The sequence below is a fragment of the Macadamia integrifolia genome, unplaced genomic scaffold (assembly GCF_013358625.1).
Source record: "Macadamia integrifolia cultivar HAES 741 unplaced genomic scaffold, SCU_Mint_v3 scaffold90, whole genome shotgun sequence".
Lineage (NCBI taxonomy): Eukaryota > Viridiplantae > Streptophyta > Magnoliopsida > Proteales > Proteaceae > Macadamia > Macadamia integrifolia.
The window spans coordinates 74,754-83,315 of record NW_024870574.1 but is presented as its reverse complement, the minus strand read 5'-3'; the positions used below and the strand labels follow the sequence as shown (position 1 = coordinate 83,315).

The 8,562-nt window shown below is 38.1% G+C and overlaps 1 non-coding gene across 1 annotated transcript; it reads left to right on the top strand.

Moving 5' to 3' along the window:
- Positions 1 to 744: 744 nt before the first annotated feature.
- Positions 745 to 851, top strand: LOC122070390. Its single transcript, XR_006137752.1, has one exon. It is a non-coding gene; the product is annotated as a small nucleolar RNA R71 (small nucleolar RNA).
- The last annotated feature ends 7,711 nt before the right edge of the window (positions 852 to 8,562 follow it).

Sequence of the window (8,562 nt, the reverse complement as noted above, 5' to 3'; positions counted from 1 at the left end):
TTGAAACAATTTGGATGAGTTCTCCCGTAAGATTTTGATGGTTTGTCATGAGGAGGGCCATATTTTTTTTAAGTCACTTATTCTATTTACTTCTCCAGTGTTGGTAAACCCAAGAGGTTACTAATAAGATGATAGGAGAGGGGCCCTAGGAAAACTAGCCTGAGGTCCTACATTTGGCCTAGAAAAAAGTATTTTGGAAAAGATTGTTGTGCAAAGGGAGGCCTCTGGGGTCCAGGTTGACCTTAATTATGGAAATTAAAAGGCCCTACTTGGTTGCCTTGATTCAAGGAGAAATTTGGATGATTTCTCCATCCTGGATTGTAGGTGTTATTATATAGATTATTCTGATATAAGGCATTAACATTATCATTAGAAGTGCCCCCAGAGGTGTTTGGGCATTCTTCTATGACATGTCCAGGGGACTGGCACCAAGCACACATCTTAACCAAATTGACTGATGATGGTTCTCTAGGAACAATAGCCTCAATCCTCTTGATTAAGCTATCTAAATGGGCTTTCTTGGCTACTATCCCATCCATAAAATATCCTTTCCCTCCTATGGTTCTTTCACTCTCTTGGGTTGATTCCCACTCACGGGTTTTGTCAGCAAAGTCAAGTAAGAATTCCCATGTCTTTCCTTCATCTGTAAAGGATGTGAATCCTGCAGGGCACATAGACTCTATCATTTGTTTAGTTGGGTAATCAATACCCTCATAAATTATTTGACATAAATGTCATAAGTTTAGGCCATGGTGAGGGCGTTCTTGGAGTAGATCCTTGAATCTCTCCATAAGTTTGGGAAATGACTCATTAGGCTTTCGCCTAAACTGAAGGATATCACTTCTAAGCTTATTGGTCTTGTGAGTTCGGAAAAACATCTTAAGGAAGATAATTGTAAACTATTCCCATGAGGTTATGGAATTTTTGGGTAACCCATACAACCACTTCTTAGCTTGGTCTTTCAATGCAAAAGTGATAAACCTAAGCTTAACAGCATCATCAGAAAGTTGTTGGATCTTAATGAGAACACATACCTCTTCAAATTCCCTTAGAAATAGGTATACATCCTCAGTGGTCAACCTATGAAAGTGGGGCAACATAGTGATGTATTGAGATTTGAGTTCAAAATTATTGCCCTGAGCTTGTGGTAGAACTATACAGGAAGGTTGGGCTGTTCTAGTAGGGTAGAACCTATCTTTCAGAGATTTAGGTGAAAGGTTTTGATATTGGTCTCCCATATTGAAAGATTTTAAAGAGCACAAATGTATAATGTCACTACTTGTTGGATCTCTTCTTTCTAACCGATTCTTAGTATTACGTACCCACCCAACACTCATGCAACAGAAAACTACTCACAACTAGAGTAAGACAAGTACAAAAGAATAGATAACAAAAATTTTTTATGATTTTTTTGAATTTTTTTTGGCTTTTTGGGAGCTTACCGACAGGGATCTGGGGTTTCTCAGGTCAATTCTTGAGCTACTGCTACAGGGTGAAACCTGTCTTTATCATACTGTGAGGCATGGCAACCTTCACTGATACAACTATTATTGCAAGTTGTTCTTCTCAGGAATTCAATAGAAGAAAAAGAAAAACAAAACAAAACAAACAAAGCACTCCGATTTACTAAAAGAAAGCAAAAAATAACATGGAACAATCTCCCCAGCAACGACGCCAAAAACTTGTTTGAAATTTAAAATGTAACAGCAAACGTACAGATCAGTGTAGCTACAGGTCGAACATAGAGAGAGCAGCCACTTTATTTTTGACTTCTTCAAATAATGCGAAAGTGAACCGATTAATGGTTGTGATCTAATTCTAACTATCGTCCTAAACATATGTATCTAAAACAATGTCCTAACCATTCTTCATCTAAGAATTTAAATACACAAGCCACACAATTAAAATTAAACAAAATAAATAACTTAAAATAAATAACCCACGCAATTAAAAAGCAATGAAGGAAAAAAAATGTTGAAATAAAATAAAATAAAATAAAGGGGATAAAGCTAGAGAGGCGCTCACAAATAGGTTTCTCTACTTAGCCCGAGGGATACATCATAATATGAGCTTCTCTACTTGACCAGAGGGTTACTCTTACAAGGGTTACTCTACTTGGTTTTAGAGAAATGGAGGCAATTAAAATAAAAACAATAAAACGATGGTTCTATGGCTAGGAGGGGCAAAGCCAACACATACACTAGTCATGAACCTTGGGGGAAAGGGAAAGCAATAATGTAATGACTGTAATTAAAATCCTAAATTAAGAAAGAAATGGCAGTCACAAGAGGGAATGAGAGAGGGGTGAGAAGACTACTGAAGACGCCTACTTGCTCGAACTTTAACCCTTGACCTGAAAACTTGATCGATTTGAGATACTACCAGTACTAAAAATTAGATTTGGAATAAACCAAATCTGAAATTTCTAGTGCTAAAAAAAAACAAATCTAGAAAAAAAAAAATTGAACTTGAAAGACATGCTCCATAGCTTGTTCTTGTCACCTAGAGCTAGAACTTGAAAATTACAACTTCAATTTCTTAAACAATAAAAATAAGAGACTGAATCAAAAACAAAAGTACTTACATTAATTGAATAGAAAGAACTTACAAAAAGTGTTTAAAGCATAAACCTAGAACTAGAGCTAGAAAAAGAGAGAAAGAGCAACTAAAAAAAACCTAAGAAGAGAGGAAGAGAGGGACCACCCTTTAGGGTTTTGTGGACTCCCTTTTATAGGTAATAGGAGAGAGAGGAGGACGTCCAAGGGTGGATCCCCTTGGCTGATGTTGTGGTGAGATGGAGGAGAGAGAAGAAAAAGAATCGCAAGAAGTAGGGAATCTCCAACGATTTTGCTTATATTTTCCTTCTTTTTTTTCTCTCTCTCTCTCTTCTTCAAACGTGGGCAGCCTCTTGGACGATTTTCTTTTTTCCTTTTCCTATTTTTCTCCCTTTTTTATATTTTTCTCCTTGTAGACATCGAATTTTGTCGCCCCCCGGCAATGATGACAATATGAAGGATTACATGTTGGATATTTTAGACTTGGAGAATTTTCAAACTTATAATAGAAGATAACCATTTTTTTCCTATAAACTTTCAAGAGAAAATGTTTTCAAAAATTTGAATTTGATGTTGTGGATTATTGTTGTTTGTCCCCTCAAGTCGGACATTACACTTTGATGCGAGAACTATGCGAATCGATGCCCGATTCTCTCTTTCATTATATGATCCGGGTCCCTACTTTATGTATAGTTTCATAAAGATTTCCGGTCGAGATTACAATCGTGTCTCACATCATTGGATAGTGCTCGAACTGAGCTTTTTAACGACATATTACACGTCGAATTCTGACAAACGGTTTGAAAGATATGACCCCCAAAAATTGACTCTAAAGTTCGGTATCAGATTCCATTCCGAGCAACCAAAGGGTGCCACATGGCACCCAAACCCCTTTGTCCAAAAGCAAGCCTTTTTGGACAATTCTCTCTAGTTTTTAGTCCCACATCGGAAATATGAGAGAATTGTCCCAAGTCCCAAGGTTATAAGAATAGCCCTTCCTCGCTTCCAAAAAGGGAGGAGATTGGAGAGAAGGAATATGGTTTTTGCTAATTCCCTTTCTCTAAATAAAGAATCTCTCAAAGTATAAAAATTTAAATGTGTAATCCTTCCTTGAGCCGGGAGACTTAGTCCGATTCGGTTCGGTTCGGTTTTGGCCTTGAAGCACAAGGGTTATCTCCCCTTGTTTCTTGATTAAAGCCGGTTTAATGTATTTATTTATTTATTTTCTTTCAATAGAGATTTAGAATTAGTTTAATTAATAGATTAGTTTCTAATTTATTAATAATTGATTTATTTAGATTAATTATGTTTAATTAGTTTCAGTTTGGTTCAATACAGTTTATTAGATGTGAATTGATTTATTCCGGTCCAATTAAAGGTATTTAGAATTAATTGATTCTTTTAGATTAATTAGGTTTAATTTTTTTTTTTATTTAACATGCTTACTTAAGTAGATTTGATTTGGTTTAGTTTCTCCTTTTTAAATTGTTTTTGCTCTTTTAATCTAGACCCTTAGATTAGGATCTCAACTGTAACCTAATCCCATTCCTTATTCTTCTTCCTCTCTTCCATCTTTCTTCTCCAGCCGTCCCTCTCCACTCTCTTCTTCTTCTTCTTCTTCTTCTTCCCTGCTGCTGCAACCGAACCTGCAGCTTCTTTTCCTTCCCTCTGAAAAAAAAATAGAACAATCCTTCTGCATTTTTTTTGTTTTTCTTCATCATAGTCTTAATTGTTCATTGTGGATTAAATGATTTTGATAAGTTGTCCCTTTTTTTTTTTTTCTTTTGCTTTCTAAAATCTTTCCAGGGATCTCAAATTTTCCTAATTTTGGGTCCTAAAATCAAATGATTTTCATTTTCTGTTTTCTTTTCTCTCTTAATAATATATGGGACGTAGTTTAGGGCGTGTCTAGTTTAGGACGGGCGTAGCTGGCCCCTCAAACCGGCTCGTAGCATTAGGTGCATATTGGGGATTTGGGTTTTCCTACTATCTCCTATCTTTTGTACTCCAACATTCACTTGCATTAGTGTAGTACTAATTTAGATTAATTAAAGTAACTTAGTTAACTTAATTAGTCATTTCGACTGTTGTTTATTTAATTGTGGTTAATTTGTTTAGTTTTCTTTTATCACTGCATTTGATTTCTTCCTTCAATTCAATTTATTAAATTCGTGTAATTACCAATCTTTTTCCCTCTAGTAGTTCGTTTATTTTAATCAATCAATTAATTAGTTATTTAATGTAGGATAATTAACTAGATTAATTAGTTAAAAGATTATCTTCTCATTAGCTTAACTAGGGTTTTGAAAATGTTTAACTCATCTTAGGATTAGCTCAAGGTAAACATAATTAGTGCAATTAGGTTTCATAATTAGTTTAATTAAACCGTATGTTTAGTTTAATCCTCCTACACTAGATTAGGTAGATTAGTAAAAATGCATTCATTTAATGTAATTAATCCATTTCACTTTTATAAATCAATTAGATCTCATTTAATTTTAAGTCTTTTTACCAATTAGATTAAGTAGGATTGCAATAATTTATTTCACAAATTACTAGGGATTGAGATTAACCATTTCAATTAGTTCAATTTAGAATTTCATAAGTTCATTAATCATCCATCTAGGTTAGACTCAATTAATCGAATTAGTTAATTTAGGGTTTCATGAGTTACTCAACTAATCCTAGGGCTAAGTTTATTAATTCATTTAATCAAAGACTCATAACACATTAATCAAATCATTTAGGATTTTTAATATTTAATTAGCGTAATCATTTCATTATTTGCATTATCACCTAGGTTAGCATAACATAGACACATGGCTAAGGGTTTTCACATGTCATACTTAGACATCTAGTTTAGGGTTTTCAGTGACCTAGATTTAGGACTAGTTAGTAGGGTACAAACAAATTGTGGTCAAACCAAAAGAGACCGGCCTTAGGGCCGGGCAGACTGGGTGCCTAACACCTCCCCAGTCTGTAACTTGACACTTGTCTAGAATCTTGGTGCAAACCAGCCTTATCCATCAGAGTCATTAGTCTCTCTCCCTTGATTGAGGGAGACATTTATGGGTCCTAGACCCTTTCTAGGTGGCAACTCCTTTTTACCCATAACGTGCATCCCCCTTTGGCTTTTGATGACCAGGGGATACTATCTCATCTCATTAGGGTCGAACCCTAGCGTGTGTACACGCGCTACACGCCATATCGCGATCCCGGGGTGGAGGTCCATGTTACCTACAGTGGCGACTCTGCTGGGGACGTCAGACTCTTGATTGACCATTGTTTGTATAGCTTTGTTTGTACCTTATTGTTTGTATATTGACATGTTATTTTCCATTTTTCATCACTTGCATACACTTCTTGCATTGAGCACAGCATGCCTTACCCTTATTCACCCCCGTGGTGTAGCTGTCAGGGTCCCTTACATATGTTTGGGCCACCCCCAGTTACATCACACCCCTTGATACCGTACCATTTAGGTCTTGAATACGAAACTTATCGACGAGGGTGTTACCTTGCGTGTTTGAGGGAGATCACACACATTTAGGTGTGCCCAAAGAGACGCTATTGGTTAACACTCTGAGTTCGATATGCTCAAGCTATTCCCCTATTGGTATATCAAAGGGACCACGTGCCTCTGATTCATTCCGTATATACGGGTGATAGGTATATCGGTCTTGTCAAGGTTGCCTTGCCGGTCCTAAACCTAACCAACATGCATCATATACTTGGACATAGAACCAATGACTAGGATCAACACAACTAATGTAATATTGTTTGCAGTTCATGTTGGAACCCCTTGTAGTCATTTTTATCCGTCTCAATCTACCATTCACCAACGGAAGGATTGGATTTATCATTAACATTAAAGGTGCTAGTGTTTATAACTACACCAGTTGTTGATTCTTACAACTGCACCGTATGATTGGTACCGTGGCTATATGCTAACACCACCAGTCCGATGTGGTATAGGTCTCAACCTGGTAAAGGTTTCACACATGCTATCTCGATGTTAATGGTGGACCCAAAGTCATCCACCACGGTTTTCGGTGATTGATTCGATGTAGATCCGCCTATATGGAAGTTCTTACACGAACCACTTTGTTTGATCTATCAATTGGGAGTCTCTTCAACTTAGGGGCACTTCCTTTTGGTTTACCACTAAGTTGATACCACTCTCAATTGACCTAACCCTTGTTTGGTATAGTTGTCCTTGTTTGTGCATGCTTTGACCCTAGTTGTGCTCACGTAGGATAGTGTACTTGTTACCATCTCATCCTTTCTTTTTTCCATTTTTCAGTACCAATAAGGAGTGCAATCTGAAGTTTCACTTTTTCATCATATTCTACCCAGTTGAGGCACAATTTCTTGTCAAGAAGGCCATTCCCTACCCTTGTGGGTCAGAGATCCTAATTCAATTAGACTAGTGAGGCTTTCACCAGAACCCTCATTAGAAGTGTTTCCCATTTTCCCAGAGGGTACAGATACCATGAGTCAAGATGACATTTCACCAGCAAATCCCGACCCCATGGAGGCCCGTGTCACTAAGATTGAGGAGATGTTAGCAAACTTAACTGCAATGATGCAAGCTCAGGTTGGTGTTGCTCGACCGGCAGAAGTTCAGGACCAACGGAGTCATCTCCATAGTCCTAGGGTTGTTCCTCACCCCAATGTGTTAGGTGTTGAGGATGATGTTGTGATTGACAATAGCCCTGCTATGGGAAAGTTTGAAAGTCTTGAGAACTAAGAGTTGAAGGATAAAGTTAGTCGCCTTGAACACTTAATTAGGAACCTTAAAGGTGTTGAAGATCAAATCATTGATACAGAAGGGTTGTGTTTCTTTCCTCATGTTAGGTTGCCAGAAAAATTTAAATGGACCTCTGAAAAGTTTGATGGTAGGGGTGATCCCCGTACTCACTTAAGATCTTTTATTGGCCAGTTGAGGGGAGGCCGAGGCTTCACGGATGAGCAACTGGGGTAGGCCTTCCAATTTTCATTGACTGGTGCTGCTCACCATTGGCTAATGGCCCTAGATTCTTCCTCAACCCGCACTTGGGATGACATGATGAAGGCGTTTACTCGCCAATACTCCTATAATACAGAGATAGAGTTGACCAGGAGAGAGTTGGAAATAACAAAGCAAGCAACAGGTGAAGGGTTCACTAGCTATTTGAAAAGGTTTCGTGACAAAGCGGCTCAGATGTGGGATAGGCCAAATGAGAGAGAGCAAGTGGGAATGATAGTGAGAGGATTGCAAGACCCATATCAAAATTTTTTGTTTGCTCTCTCCATCCTCAACTTTGATGGTTTGATAGTCGCGGCACAATAGGTTGAGGATGCCATCTTCCAAGAGGAACTCCCCAAAATGGATCGGTTTGCAACTGAGTCCAGTAGTAGCAGAAGACCTCCACAACAGAAAAGCTCAGGGGTCAATGCCATAATGTCTACTCTCCCTTTTGCGGCACCAACATTGTCCACAACGGTAGCTCCGTTCACACTAGAGCAAGGGACAACTCCTCCTAGTCGACCTAAGAGGCAGTTCACCAATTTGGGTGCACCCCTGAGTTCAGTTTTTAGCAGATTAGCGAAGGCCGGATTGATTTCTACGATCCAACCAAGGCCTATTCCCAAGCCAAAGCCACGTTGGTATAATCCAGACCTATTCTGCCACTATCATTGCCAAGAAGGACATACCACAGATAACTGTTTCAATTTGAAACATGCTATACAGGACCTTTATGATGCTAAAAAGTTTGAGCTTCGACCTAAACAGCCTAGTGCAACCACAAATCCTCTTCCAAATCACCAATCAATCAATGCTCTTAGTGAGGATTTGAAAGAATTTGACCCCACCATCTTTATTAGGCGTCTGTCTATCCAGAGCGAGGGGCATGTTCATGTGGTGAAATCGGACGCAAAGCACAAACAGATCAAGACAGTTGGAGGAGAGTTCATGAAGTATCAATCAGAAGCATCTGAGACTTTTGAGATGGTACCCTATTTC